This window comes from Muntiacus reevesi, chromosome 13 (genome assembly GCF_963930625.1).
Source record: "Muntiacus reevesi chromosome 13, mMunRee1.1, whole genome shotgun sequence".
Lineage (NCBI taxonomy): Eukaryota > Metazoa > Chordata > Mammalia > Artiodactyla > Cervidae > Muntiacus > Muntiacus reevesi.
In genome coordinates this window covers 35,889,821-35,906,561 of record NC_089261.1, presented here as the reverse complement: position 1 = coordinate 35,906,561, position 16,741 = coordinate 35,889,821, and the positions used below count along the sequence as shown (strand labels likewise).

At 36.6% G+C, this 16,741-nt stretch overlaps 1 protein-coding gene across 3 annotated transcripts in view; it reads left to right on the top strand.

Moving 5' to 3' along the window:
• Positions 1 to 16,741, top strand: part of FSTL5 (follistatin like 5) — an 825,152-nt gene that overhangs the window by 99,344 nt on the left and 709,067 nt on the right. The gene's annotated exons all lie outside the window — the stretch shown is intronic.

The following is a 16,741-nucleotide window of genomic DNA, read 5'->3' as shown; positions in this document are numbered from 1 at the left end:
TGCCACATAGTGTTTCTTGAAAGAAGTTAAAAGTCATTTTCTGAGAAATGACAATATTAACCAAACTGTGCTTGAAGACTTAATTTATTTAACTTGAAGCAGTAACTTTGCTTACTTGTAATGGTTAGTCTTCATGAAAGAGCTGTTCAAAAACAGTCATATGAACATCACTTTTTTTTCTGAAAAAGATATCTTCTAATGAAAAACTATATGGTCTATCAGTTTTTCCTTTTGGTTTGGGAGATCCTGCTATGAGAGAAATGAAATTTTCTTTTATTTAATAAAGCATATTTATTATACTTAGGTTTTAAAATATATATTTTTTCTTTATAACCCAGGGTCCTAACCTAACATTTAATGTATTAGTACTTAAGTATTGGTAAGTTACTTGATCCCCTTCGTAGATACCAGCCTTATCATGGCAAAGGGGCTTGTGTATCTCAATGAACTGTGAGACAAACCTTTCAGGGGCATCCAAGATGGTTGGGTCATAGAGAAGAGTTCTTATAAGACATGGTCCACTGGAGAAGCGAATGGCAGCCCACTCCAATATTCTTGCTGTGAGAACCCCATAAATAGTATGAAAAGGGAAAAGATATGACACCGGAAGATGAGCCCTCTCAGGTTGGAAAGTGTCCAATGCACTATTAGGATGTGTGGAAGGCAATTACTAACAGTGCCAGAAAAATTAAGTAGCTGGTCCAAAGCAGAAAAAATGCTCAGTTATGGATGTGTCTGGTGGTGAAAATAAAGTCCCATGTTGTAAATAACAATGTTGCATAGGAATCTAGAATATTAGGTCCATGAATCAAGATAAACTGGACATGGTCAAGGCAAGAGTGAACATCAGAATCTTAGGAATCAGTGAACTAAAGTGAATGGGGACAGCAAATTTAAATCAGGTGAACACTAAATCGCCCACTGTGGGCAAGAATCCCTTATCAAAAATACAGTAATACTCACAGTCAACTAAAGTGTCTGAAATCAGTAATTCAATGCAATCTAAAAAACAACAGAATGATCTCAGTTTGTTTCCAAGGCAAATCATTCAACATCACAACAATCCAAATCTATACTGAACAACTAATGCTGAGGAAGCTGAAGCTGAATGGCTCTATGAAGACCTATATGACCTTCTAGACCTAACGCACCCCTCCTCAAAAAAAAAAGTCCATTTCATAAATGAGATTGAAATGATGCAAAAGTAAGAGTCAAGAGATACCTGGAGTAACAGCCAAGTTTGACCTTGGAGTACAAAATGAAGCAGGTCAAAGGCTAGCAGATTTTTATCAAGAGAACTCATTGGTCATAGCAAACACCATTTTCCACAACACAAGAAACAACTCTACACATGTACGTCACCAGATGGTCAATGTTGAAATCAGATTGACTATATCCTTTGCAGCAGAAGACGGAGAAGCTCTATACATTCAGATAAAACAAGACCTGGAGCTAACTGTGGCTCATATCATGAGCTTTTTATTGAAAAGAAAGAAAGAAAGAAAGTGAAGTCGTTCAGTTGTGTCTGACTCTTTTAATCCCATGGACTGTAGTCTACCAGGCTCTTACGTCCATGGGATTCTCCAGGTAAGAATACTGAAGTCAGTTGCTATTTCCTTCTCCAGGGGACCTTCCAGACCCAGGGATTGAACCTGGGTTTCCTGCATTGCAAGCAGACGCTTTACCCTCTGAGCTACCAGGGAAGCAAATTTCAGGCTTAAATTAAAGAAAGTAGGGAAAACCATTAAGCCATTCATGTATGACTTAAATCATATCCCTTATGATTATACAGTGGAGGTGATAAGTAGATTCAAGGAGTTAGATCTGGTAGACAGAATGCATAAAGAAGTATGGGTGGAAGTTCATAACATTGGAGAAGAGGTAGTGATCAGAACCATCCCAAAGAGAAAGAAATACAAGAAGGCAAAGTGGTTGTCTAAGGAGTCTTTACAAATAGCTGAGAAAACAAGGGAAGTGAAAAGGAGAAAAGGGAAAGATATCCATTCAGTTGGATGACTGAATGAAGAGTTCCAGAGAATAGTAAGGAGAAATAAGAAGACCTTCTCAAATGAGCAATGCAAAGAAATAGATGAAAACTACAGAATGGGAAAGACTGAAAATCTCTTCAAGAAAATTAAAGATATCAAGGGAAGATTTCATGCAAGGATGGACATGAAAAAAGATAGAAATATTTAGGACCTAACAGAAGCAGAAGAGATTAAGAAGAGCTGGCAAGAATACATAGAAGAATTGTACAAAAAAGATCCCAATGACCCAGATAACCAAAATAGTGTGGTCACTCACCTAGAGACAGACACCCTGGAATGTGAAGTCAAGTGAGCCTTAGGAAGCGTTACTATCAATAAAACTGGTGGAAGTGATGGAATTCTAGCTGAGTTATTGAAAATCCTAAAAGATGATGATGTTAAAGTGTTTCACTCAATATGTCAGTAAATTTGGAAAACTCAGCAGTGGCCAGAGGCCTGGAAAAATCACTTTCATTACAATCCCGGAGAAGAAGAATGTCAAAGAATGTTCAAGCCACTGTACATTTGCACTCATTTCACAAGCTAGAAAGGTTAAGTTCAAAATTCTTCAAGCTAGGCTTCAGCAGAACATGAACAGAGAACTTCCAAATGTACAAGCTGGTTTTTGAAAAGACAGAGGAATAAGAGATTAAACTGCCAACATTCATTGGATCATAAAGAAAGCAAGAGAATTCCAGAAAATCATCTGTTTCATTGACTACACTACAGCATTTGACGGTGTGGATCACATCATACTGTGGAAAATTCTTTAAAAGGTGGGAATACCAGACCACCTAACCTGTCTCATGAGAAACGTGTATGTAGGTAAAGAAACAACTGTTAGAATCAGTCATGAAACAACTGACTGATTTCAAACTGAGAAAGGAGTATGACAAGGATTTATATAGTCACCCTGTTTATTTAACTTATATTGAAGAGCATAGCATATGAAATGTCAGGCTGGATGCATCACAAGTTGGAATCATGATTGTCAGAAGAGTATAAAAAACCTCAGATATATAGATGATAGCACTCTAATAGCAGAAAATGAAGAACCAAAGAGCCTTTTGATGAGGGTGAAAGAGGCGAGGAGGGTGAAAGAGGAGAGTGGCTTAAAATTCAACATTCAGAAAACTAAGATCATGGCATCTGGTCTGATCACTTCATAGCAAATAAAAGGGGAAAAAGTGGAAGCAAAGACAGATTTAATTTTCTTGGGCTCCTAAATGGCTGCGGATGTTGACTATAGTCATGTAATTAAAAGATGCTTCCTCCTTGGAATAAAAACTTTGACAAACCTCGACAATGTATTAAAATGCAGAGACATCACTTTGCTGACAAAGGCCACTATAGTCAAAGCTAGTTTTCTTCAGTAGCCTTGTATGGATGTGAGGTTTGGACCACAAAAGAGGCTGAACATTAAAGAATTGATACTTTTGAATTGTGGTTCTGGAAAAGACTGTTGAGAGTTCCTTGGACAGCAAGGAGATCAAACCAGTCAATCTTAAAGGAAATCAACCCTGAATATTCTTTGGAAGGACTGATGCTGAAACTGACACTCCAACACTTTGGCCATCTAATGTCAAAGTAGACTCATTGGAAATGACCCTGATGCTGGGGAAGATGAAAACAAAAGGAGAAATGGGCAGCAGAGGATGGGATAGAGAGCATCACCGACTCAATGGAAATGAATTTGGGTGAACTCTGGGAGATTCTGGAGGACAGAGGAGCCTGATGTACTGCAGTCAATGGGATAGCAAAGAGTCAGACATGACTTAGAGACCAGACAACAACAAAGTTACTTGAATTTTTGGATTATGAAGGATATATATATTATTTAAAAATAATTTATAACTCTATGATATTATACTCAGCGACTTCTATGAGACAAATTACACATACTTTTTTTTTGTCTAACTGTGATGGATTAGTTAATTTGGAGTTGTACATATTATGTCAAACACCAAATAATAGCCCTTCTAAATATTTTAAAGCTGTATTTCATAGTTTTAATTCACTTGCTGTTGTTTATTCGATTAGTTCTGTCTGACCATTTGGGGACTGTAGCTCACCAGACTCTTCTACCCATGGAATTTCTGAAGCAAGACTGTTGGAGTGGGTTGCCATTTCCTTCTCCAGGGGATCTTCCTGACCCAGGGTTGCCCTTCTGCTTCTGTATTGGCAGGCAGATTCTTTACCACTGAGCCACCAGGGAAGCCCTTTTTAACTCATTATATATTTAATAATAATTGCTTAGATAAAAGATATAAATATTTTCTCTGTAAAATAATGCATATCATTCTACTATAATTACTATTATTGTTTCTTAAACTGGTGAATGAATTCCTTATCCATTGGAAACAGAAAAACTGGACACTGGAAAACAGGAAAAAACTCTTTTCACATATGCAATGTTATATTGTGAAATTTTTACATAATCGTTTAGTGATGCTTAGCTTGTTTTATTAAGCATTTTCATTGTATTTGACCAAGGATCTCTTTTCCCCCATCAGCCAACTGTCAGTCAGTAATGGCTGTTATCATTCAAAAACTAGAGTTACAAGAGCCACATTCTGAGAAGCATTGATTTATATAGCACATTTTAGGACATATCATGGAGTTTAGACTCAGCATACTTCAGGTCAATTATTTAGCCCCCACTTAAAGACTCAATCTCCTTTTCTTACCTATAATGTATGTATACTATACCACATAGTGCTGTTTTAAGGATTAAATAGGGTAAAGTATAGAACCTTTTGAATGGAATGAAAAGTTCTTGATTTATGTGAGTTTTTACTTCAATGTTTTGAAATGTCTATAATCATTTTTTAATCCAATAGTGGTAGACACATATATGAAAAAAATAAGCTTCAATTCAATTGCATGAAATGCTAAGATTAGAGGTCAAAACACATTAAATTTACTTTCCTTCATTTTTTTACACCATTTTAAATTATAATCCACAGGTTCTTCATATTTGAGATATGTTATCTACTGCTATAAAATAACTCTAGGTGTCATTTAATATTTATCAGGTTACTACCACGAGGTATTCAGCTCCATGGAAGTGCAGTGCATCCTACTTTGAACATAAACATGTATACAATAACTTATATAGAAGACTATTCTTTAGAAAGTATTATTCTCTAAGAGTATTAATTTGATATCTTAATGGGTTATACTAAGTTTGAAGAAATCTATTAGAAATTTTAAAAAACCCAATGATTTTTAACCCACTGATCTATAAGCTAACTATTGCTTCATTTAGAAAGTGTTGCTTTAGGTCACAAAATTTATGGTAATGTTAACCTGCTTAAAGAATTTAGAAAAGAAGACATAAGTTCAGCTGCATTTGACAATTAATATTATTTCAACAAAGATTTATGAATTTAAACATTAAAAACACAGTCAGGTGCCAGGGAAATTAAAGATAAAATTTTGAAGCAAGTGATGCTGGCCTGAGTTTGGGAGATATGACCTAGGGCAGATAAATACAGTCACCATAAAAAAGGTGATGGATTCATTGTAAGAAAAGGACAGAATGCTTACAAGCATGGGTGTAAGTTGCAGTATATTGAAGGGAAGTCTAGGAATGGAGACACATCTTTTCATAGGGAGAGAAGATCTTGTCTAGAAGAACAACTGAGGAAAAGAGAGGTGAAGAATGAGGCAGCAGTACTCCAGGTCTTAGTGAATTACGCAGGTTTACATATCAACTGAGGCTGATGAGAAGCAAAGGAGAAATCCGTACAGAGAGGAGTGGATTCATAGAGTAATTTCAAACCAGGACAATATCAGTAGCAAACTGGATGGCAGGAATAATGCTAGTGTGATGAGAGTGCCCAGGATAGACGAAGGCTGACGTTGATTAATAAGTACAGCATTGAGAAATATTGGATACAGGCTAAGCAGTTTTCTAATTTGACAAGTAGCTAGTTTTGATTCCATTTTATGAAATTATCATTCCATTTTTTCCCTTTCAACAAGCAGAACAAAACCCTGAAACCAATAGCATGATGATTGTAAAATCAATTTTGTTTGGTGGTTTAGCACTCAGACCCTAGAACCAGAGAAAGTTTCAATCCCGAGTCTACCACTATGAAAAATGACCTGACCTTGGTGGACTAACGTCCCCACCTGTAAATGTGAGTAATGATGGTTCCTTTTTGATAGGTTTGTTTTGAAGATTAAATAAGTTATTATGTATAGAGCACTTATCAAAATTAGTATGAGATGCTACCCTCTTCCAAACCTACAAGTGAGCCTCAAGATTTTCTGGATTCTGGCCCTTGTCAGAGGCTGTTTCTTTCTCACGGCCACAGCAGTAGTCAGAGTGCCAGCTCTTGTGCTGGTCCCCAGGGCAAGAAGAAGATATGATACCTGTACACACAATGGTTTGTGTTATAAATGCAGACCACTCCCTCTGCCAGCCCAGCTTAGGAAACTCAAATATTTTGTAATGGATAGGAAGCACACTTGACATCGGGCTGTAGAGAGATCTTTTGTTACATTTGATAAGTAAGCATCCTTCTCCTATTTCCAAAGGGAGTTGCTCTTTCTATTTTCTAAAGATACCAACTATACAACATCCCTGAAAAGAAAAGTCTGGAGTAGAATATAGTCAGTATTTCTTCTTTCAAGACATGCAGACATGCAAGACCAGTAGTGAATCATCTTTAAGAGCACTTAGAGCAGTAAGGTCACAGGAAACCTACTTCATCAGTCAGTCAGTTCAGTCACTCAGCTGTGTCTGTCTCTTTGTGACCCCATGGACTACAGCACACCAGGCTTCCCTGTCCATCACCAACTTCCAAAGATTCCTCAAACTCATGTCCATTGAGTAGGTGATGCTATCCAACCATCTCATCCTTTGTCATCCCCTTCTCCTCCAGCCTTCAATCTTTCCCAGCTTCAGGGTCTTTTCAAATGAGTCAGTTCTTCTCATCAAGTGGCCAAAGTATTGGAGTTTCAGCTTCAGCATCAGTGCTTCCAATGAATAGTCCAGATGATTTCCTTTAGGGTGGACTAATTGGATCTCCTTACTGTCTGAAGGACTCTCAAGAGTCTTCTCTAACACCACAGTTCAAAAGCATCAATTTCTCGACACTCAACTTTCATTATAAATGCCAACACTGCCACCACCATCATCATTCAGAGAGTAGTTCTTACCATTTTATTTTATTTTTTTGGTTACCATATGGGGTGCAAGTGAATGTAGATAGATGCATGCATGTCTGTATGTTCTAAGTCATTTCAATCATGTCTGACTCTTTGAGACCCCATGAACTGTAGCCTGCTAGGCTAATCTGTCCTTGGGATTCTCCAGGCAAGAATATTAGAGTGTATTTTCATGCCCTCCTCCAGAGGATCTTCCCAACTTGTGTCTCCTGCATTACATGCTGAATCTTTAGCCATTGAGCCACCTGGGAAGACCAGATAGATGCATAAAGAAATACAAATATCATTTTTCTCTCCACAATATTAATGTGTGGTTATTTTAAAAGTCAAACAAATTTAGGATGTGTTTTGCAGAAAGTTTTCACTTTTGTCTCAGATTCAAAGGATTTGATAACAAAATAAGCCTCTTATTATATGTAAATAAATAATATCAATATTTATTAGAGATTTATCTAGCTTTACTTCTCATATACTAACAGCAGAAGAAAAGGGAAATTGAAACAACAGAAAATACACCACCAAATCAGGTTTTAACCAAACACCAGACTCAAACAGTGCTGGAAAGTCCCGTGACACAGCACATTGGAGTCCCAATTGGGAAAAGGTCTCAGGCAGAGCATCTGTTCCATGCATGAGACTTCAAAAATTTCAGTCCAGTTTCCCGCTTATAATCCCAGGACACAAATTGATATAGTCATCAATCTGTGAGCAAATTGCAACTCTGGTTTCACATTAATGCTATTTGTTTTGTTGAGTAAAACTTGGAATATTGCTAAACCTGGGGCTTGGTTGGCCAGACTCCCTCCAGGAACTCAACCATTTCAAGATTCCTCCTCTGTCATGGTGCGGCAAGACTTGTACTCACAACAAGAGGTCACTCACAGTCAGGGTAGCATCCAGGCAGGTGAGAAGCAAGGTCCGAGGCTTGTTCTTTGTCTCTGAAGCCTACACAAGACTTAATTTCCCTAACAGAATGTTAAAAATAATAATGATAGTAATTCACACTTTCTGTGTAATTATTAATAGTGTCAGGCCCTATGTTCCTATGGAATGTACTTCAGTTGCTTTATCTTGATGCATATGTTTATATATATGTTATATATACATATGCATATAGGACTAGCTAACATTTATGAGTACATTATTGCCAAGTTTACTGCTAAGTACTTTTCATATATTATCTTATATAACCCTCAGAAGAATATTATATACTAACAAGAGGGTAAATTTTATTGCAATCTATCTATAAAAAATCACCATCAATCAGCATTTTGGTATATGTGAACTCAGAATTTTTTTTATATATGCACATATTTCTGCAAAAACTTAAAGTACTCTTCTTTTGGAAGTGTTTGTGTATAACTTTGTTGCTCAAATATTTGCAACCACTTTGTGCTGAATACTGTAAATTGGCTCGCTCAGCACCCAATAGCCTGCTTTCTTTCTATAGGTTTTCTTTTTTTTTTTTTTAACAGTTTAGTAAATGAAAAGCTACATTTCCCAGATTCCCTTGCAATTAGCCTTCTGGATATGTTTGAGGTTTCTATGATCAGATTCAGGCAAGTATGACATTTTATGTGATTCTTGTTGGAAAACATTTGGGGGAAAATAAATTTCCCTTTCACAGGTAATGGCAAAGGCAGTATAGTTCTGAACCCAGGAGCGAGGGTCCTGGAGAAGACTCATGAGAATCCCTTGGATAACAAGGAGATCAAACCAGTCAATCCTATATGAGATCAATCCTGAACATTCATTGGAAGGACTGATGGCTGAGGCTGAAACTTCAGTACTTTGGCCACCTGATGCAAAGAACTGACTCATTGGAAAAAACCCTGATGCTGGGAAAGTTTGAGGGCAAGAGGAGAAGGGGATGACAGAGGATGAGATGGTTGGATAGCATCACCAACTCAATGAACATGCATTTGAGAGATATCACTATCTCTGGGCGATAGCGAAGGACACGGAAGCCTGGCATCTTGCAGTTCATGTGATTGTAAAGAGTCAGACATGATTTAGCAACTGAACAGCAACAACAAGCTAGAGTAATATCTTCCCTATATGGTTAGTCTTGATTATGGTAAAGGAAATAACCTTTTGATATTTCAGTTCTATATGGATTCTAAAAAGTTATTTTTAACAGTTTATTATACAATGTTTTTCTTTATATCTGTGAGCAATTTTCTATACCCTTTCTTAAATATCTTTAACTTAAATTAGTGTAGGTTCTATTGCCTGTAACAAAGTGTCTTGATCAATGTGAAAGTCTATTGACTTTAAAAAGAAAAAAGATACACCATCCAATAGTTTAGAGTTATGATTTTTGGTCAGGCACTCTGAGGACTAAAGCCTGGGACACAGCCTCTCAGACAGGCTGCTTGAATGAGGTAAAGGAGGAAATGAGGCATATAGAAGTTTTTGCAACAAGGACAAGGTGGTTGGAACATCAAAAGATCACTGTTAATTAAAGAAAGCCAGGTATCTCAAGTTAAAGCATTTAGTGCTTTTCCATCTATGGGGAAATGCAAGGGCCTGGGCTCACCGATACCATTCATTTGATGTGCACCTCAGTCATCTGAGGCCAGTGTCCTGTGCTTTCTCATCCTGAGTCTCCTCAGCATGCACCACGGGGAAGGGGGTGGCTGCAAAGGCTGACTGTTTGATACTGGGCACCCCTGTTTCTAGCCTAAGTTCCCTTAGAGCTCACCATCTGGGGAGCTGTAATGAGGTGGTTTAATGGCTGCAACATCCTTTGTTTACTGATATAGCAGGCAATGTTTTTTCACTGACAAATCTATTCTAGGACTACAACTAGGGATCTGGTATGGAAAAAGTAGCCAAGGGATTATCAGAGGTCTATTTGCTGGAACTTCAGGAAAGATTCTAGGTGCAAACCTGATTTTAAAGTGATGCAGGCAACGACAGCCAGGAGGCAAAGGCTGTTAAAGTCAAATCACAGAGCAAACACGTACATTATTCAGGCGAATGTAAAGCCAGGTGGTCGTATCTAACTGGCAAGCATACCAGTAGAACATTCTTAAGCCAGATAAAATGATGGCTCATACAGTCACTTATTGAAACTTTTTATCTTGTGACTCAGTGGTAAAGAACCCACCTGCCAGTGCAGGAGGTGCAGGAGACACAGGTTTGATCCCTGGGTTGAGAAGATTCCCTGGAGAAGAGAATGGCAACCCACTCCAGTATTCTTGCCTGAAAAATCCCACGGCCAGAGGCGCTTGGTAGGCTACAGTCCATGGGGTCGCAAAGAGTCAGACGCCACCTAGAACACACACACAAATATCAACTACGTACCACCTCAGTCTGGATCTGGAGATACAAAAGTGGACCAAAAAGGACACATATCCTCTCCTCCTGGATCTTAGCCTGCAGCTCCTAGGAAATCAGCCCTGGCCATGGGAAGGATAGTTGCTATTTTCACACAAAATGTCTAAAATCCCATGTAAAGTGCAGGCATTCAATGAAAGGATAAACTCCATCCCTGAGAATTTAAACTGCTGCTACCTAGAAATTATCTCCCCACCAAAGCTACAAAACTTACATTAGAATTTGTTTCTGATTCTGCAAAGCATGTGAATCTTAATCTTGCCCCCAAATCTCTCCCCAGTGGTTCTAAATCATGGGAATTAAATGGTGATTTTCTTCATATAGTTCTCATGAATTCATAAAAGAAAAAGACTCTACATCATTTCTTGGCCTTGTTTTGTCTTCATTAATTTATTTTCTCAGGGAAATAAAGTAGTGGTGCTTTGACAGGATGACTTGGAACACACAGGCTTATAGTTCACCCTAGAAACACAAACACATTTCTTGGTCTTCTACTTGATAGTCATTCTGCTTTATTATGCATATACCTCTCATCTCACAATCTTTGATCAAACATTAATATCTCATTAATTTTTAATAAAAATGTTTTAAGTTTCTCCTTAAAAAGTATATATATATAATTTTATAGATAATATTAATGAACGGCTACCCACTCCATTATTCTTGCTGGAGAATTCCATGGACAGAGGAGCCTTGCAGGCTATAGTCATTGAGGGCTCACAAAGAGTCAGACATGACTGTGACAAATCCTTTTGCTTTGGGCTTTCCTGCTGACTCAGATGGTAAAGAATCTGCCTGCAATGCAGGAGACACGGGTTCTATCTCTCAGTCAGGAAGATCTCCTGGAGAAGGGAATGGCTCCTCACTCCAGTATTCTTGCCTGGAGAATTCCATGGGTATAGCAGCCTCGTGGGCTATAAGTCCATGGGGTTGCAGAGAGTCAGACACGACAGAGCAATTAACTCCCCACCTCCTAATGCTATTTCATTCCACTAGGGGTTAGGATTTCAGCATATTAATTTGGAAGGGGTCACAAAAATTCAGAACATAATACCAATTTAGCCATTTGTCAAGTTTTAACTCCTTGATCACAACTTTACTCTTGCCCACTTTGAAACTTTACAGACATTTAGAATATCTGTTAAAATTTATTATAGGCTCAGGTAGTTTTAGATCACGTCTCGTATTCCTAAAGGCCTCCCAGGTGGCGCAGTGGTAAAGAATCCACCTACCAATGCAGGAGATGTAGGTTCGATCCTGGGTTGGGAAGATCCCCTGGATAGGAAATGGCAACCCACTCCAATAATCTTGCCTGAAGAATTCCATGCATAGAGGAGACTGGTGGCCTACAGTCCATGGGGTCCCAAAGAGTCAGACACGACTGAACAACTGATACATACACCCAATATAAAATGTTAAGTTGCACATGTATAAATAATATGCAGCATTATAAATTAGCTGATTTATATGATAGATGATACAACATAAATTTTATGTAAATAAATACAATCACAATATATAATTTATGTAAATAATATAAATAAAATATTACCATAGATGTCATTTATTTTGTTTGTGTATTTGTTTTGTTGCATTTGTTGTAAAACTTTAGAAGGAGAACTAATACACATCAATCTCTTACCATGTACCACATATCTATTCATATATTGATTTCTTTAGCTTGTTCATTAGCTTGTTATATCTATCAAAAGGCCCTGAGAAGTAGACACAAGTATATATGTAAGAAATATGAATCTTGAAAGTTAAATAACTGTTAAACAAAAAATTATACAGCTAATAAGTACTTCAAGATTCATTTAAAGTAAGCCTACTGCTTCAACTTAGATTGTCCTTCTTACAATTATCCTTAAGCATCTTTCTAACTATTTGCTAACCCACGGACTGGAGCCTGGCAGACTCCTTTGTCCACAGAATTCTTCAGGCAAGAATACTGTAGTGGATAGCCATTCCCTTCTCCAGGGGATCTTCCCAACCCAAGGATAGAACCTGAGTTTTGTGCATTGCAGGCAGATTCTTTACCATCTGAGCCACATGGGAAATCCTTAACAATTTCACTGCTTTTACTTAAGATTGTCGTTCTTACAATTATCCTTAAGCATCCTTCTAAATGTGTGATAAGTCTAAATCTGAGAATGTGTTCATCATCTGAAACTGCAGAGTAATCAATATAAACCACATTGTGTCCACTGTAAGACAGAAAAACCCCATCCGCTTAAAAACTGAATAGATGGATTATTTAGACATCAAAATCCAAGTGCTTTATAGCCAATAATAAATGTAAGCAGATTGAACTAATTAGATAGGAGTTTAAATTTTATCACACACTAAAAAAAATTGTTCTGTGATTTAAACAAGTGAAAGATTAATTTCATTTACTTAAAATTCAATTAAAAATAAATAAAATTAAAATATTAAATAAAATATTAAATTATCTCTTATGAGACGTCTGATAAAGCAAATAGTCATTTGGGTCAATCAGCAAACAGCACATGATATACATGCGTTGAAAAAACACAATTTTATTTGAAATGGTTTTTTGTTTGTTCTTTGAGTTGTTTTGGTTTAATTGAGTGTGAAGTGACTTAATCCTCTTCTGCCTGGTTAAGCAGAATCAGATCATTGTGCTATGTGATCAAGAGTCAGATGCATGGGTTGGATCCTGGCCTGGGCGTTCATTTGTCATGAGATTGCAGACAAGTCACCTCATCATCCTAAACCTTGACCTTCTTGGCTCTAAATGACAGACAACCAATAGTATACACTTGTTTTGCTGTGAACATCAGCTATGATTGCTTAAAGAAATTTTTGGAACAGTTTCAGCACATAGTTAATGCTCAAGAACTGTTGGCTGAAATCCTATTATTATAATTTATTGGGTGATTTGCCGTATGAACTCTATTGCAGAGTCAGACACAACAGAGCAACTAACTCCATATGAACTAAGTTTTGAAGAATTGTTTAAGAACTAAATATCGTGAGTTACCTTGAATGGGAGCAGAAAATATCTGTTGTAAGGAGCATCAGTATTGTTCACAACCCTGAACTTAATCATTTATTTTTCTAAATACTGGATTAATTTTGACTAAAAAGATGTGCTTTAAATTTGTATTTTCAATAGCTTAAGTAATTAGTTTTACTCACAGTTTGAGTTTATCCATAAGACTTGTTTCCCATGACCCTGGTTAATTAAGAGATCACCATCCAGCGTTATTTATTCAAGTAAAGTAAATCTGTTTAAATCCCATATTTTTAAATTTCTCTTTACATTTTCTCACTTATAATTTGGGATTTTTTAAAAGGCTTTTACTGGTAGGACCAAATAAAATAATGAATCTAGCAATATATGTGAAAAGTACTTAGTACATTACCTGGGATCTTATAGGTATTCAAATAGCAGTTATTAAATATAAATCAAATTACAGTTTATAAGTACAGGTAGATATGTACATATACATATGTTCATATCATATATACTATTAAATATCATATGCAATTCATAGTAATTTCTCTAAGCTTATTTATAAATAAAATATATTTAAAATAAATTCATATATCTTTATACCTACATAGATAAATAAAAATATAAAATTAAATCACTTCTCACCTTTAGAAAACCTGTTATGTATTATCACACACACACACATACACACCCACCCACACACACAGTACTAGTTTTTTTATGTTTAAATTCAGGACTTACCCAGATTTATATCTCTCTTAAAATCCTGACAGTGTGTTCTTCATAAAATTAATTTAGAAAATATCTGTGAATAACTGATGAATGAACTAGAAGATATATTTAGTTACAAATGTCAGTATACTTTCACATAAATGCATTTAATGCAATCTATGATGAACTATTTAGTCTATTTCTATACATCCTTTTTCAGATTCTTTTCCATTATAGGTTATTGTATAGTTCTCTGTGATATAGAGTAGGTCTTGCTGTTTATCTATTTTATATATAATAGTGTACATTTGTTAATCCCCAAATTCTAATTTATCCCTTCTCTCTCTCCTTTGGTAACCATAAATGTGTTTTCTGTGTCTGTGAATCTGTATTTGTTTCTATGTTTGTGAACCTATATTTGTTTTTGTAAATAATTTCATATTTTTAGGTAAGTTTGGATAAATGATTTTATGATATTTGTCTTTCTTTGTCTGACTTACTTCACTTAGTACGATGATTTCTAGGGCCATTTGTGTTTCTGCAAATAATGATATTTCATTCTTTTTGTGGCTAACACTCCATTGTATATATGTACCACATCTTTTTTGTTAATTCACCTGTTGATGGACACAAGTTATTTTCACGTCTTGGCTGTGGTAAATAGTGCTGTTATGAACATAGCAGTGGATGTATCTTTCTGAATTAGAGTTGTGGTCTTTCCAAGATTTAAACACATTTTAAGCAGGCTCAATTCTAACATTTTTGGGTCCTGGACCAACAGTGAAAATAGGACACGTCACCCACTACCCACACACTTCTCTTCTCTCACACCTGCTTGACCATTCCACTTGTTTACCTCTTTCGAAAATTAAGAAAAGCAAGACAAATAGTCTGCCCTGGGCAGGTCCAGGATGCAAGATCAAGGTCACGGTTAAGAAATCTTAGAGACCAATCACCCCGCAAAAGGTCCAAAGGGTAACAAAGGATCTTTGTTTCAACTTTTAGCCAAGAGTGCTCCAGAGCATTCTCCAAAGCCAGGGGCTCAAGAGAGGAGCCCAGATGCCTAGCCTCAGTCGATATTGCTTGAGTGAGTGTGATGAGCTGGAAAATACCACTCAAGGAAGCTACAATGAGTAGGCAGATTTGCATTAGGAGAAGCTAAGAAAAGGGGACTATATTTAGAAGAACAATGGTTTTACATGAGATACAACCATGTTTTGTAAAACTTGAATTTCATGAACTTTTCAAATCTTTATATATTAAAGTGTCACCCACCATTGTCTCTTCTCTAACATATTCTGCAGTTCTTGTTGACTCCATCTTCTGTTGAGCCAGTGATGCTGACTTAGTAAGTGGCCTGTTTGAAGTCTGAAAATAAACAAACACTTAAAAACTGCAGAAAACCAGGTGGCTTCCAGCAGACTGCTGGTACAGATATTCTAAGATTTGCCTGTTTCAAACTGCTCTTCAAAATGACCATGGGAATTATATATTGCTTCTCAGTGCCTCCCCTGCATGTTCAACACAACTTTCCCTTTATATGGTTATGTCTTCAGTAACTGATATCTTTTATAATGATTTTAGTATGATGTAATGGATTTTGAAAATATCAGGAGACTGCTTGTTAGAGAAAAAGTTTCACTTTTGTTTTAGGGCTCTGAATCTTTAGTGAACTGACCTGGGGGAAAAAATAAAACAAGAACAAGGTCAAATAGAGATTGAAAGATGTCATAGAGAGTCATGCTACTTTCTGGTCATTCTGGAACGAACAAGCTGGCAGATAATCTACAGGATGATAGCATTCAACCCATCTGGTGTGTGGTCTGTGCACCACAGGTCCTATGATCAAAATCACAGCAGGAGGAACTCATATGGGGTAACTATACAGGAACCTGCATAAACTGATTTAAAGCGAGATTTACTAGAGCATAAGAATGGAGAGAATGTCCACCTTCTCCATCTAGGTTTTTTAAAACTGACTTTTAAACCATTTAGGTAAATTACTAAGTCTATGTTCAATCAGTAGGGTGAGTATCATCCTTGGAATTTATTAGCACAGTTATAAGACTTAATGAAGTTGCAAACTCAGCATCTACCAGAGCTATTAATGTTCTGATGGCTAATGTAGATGCTGCCCCAGAAGATGCTGAAATGGATCAGAAAGAATAGTTTCACCTCTAAGTCTACTCCCTCCAAATCTGAAAATCTATCCCAATTCTTTTTCACTTCTCAACTTAAGCACAGCCATGTTATGAACTATATTTCATCCAAAATTCCATATTGAGATTATACAACTTTTGAAAGACACTCTAAAACTGCCAAGAAGATAGAAATAACTCAAATACAATTATGGATATCAAATACAGTTATAGATTCTTATCTGAAGCCTGAGGAAGTCATTAAAGAAATTTAATCAGAAGAATAAATCCCCGTGTCTGTTAAAACTCCAAAGACACTAGAGGCCAAAGGGATTAAAACTCAAAATTAATCATGCAGCTCCTTT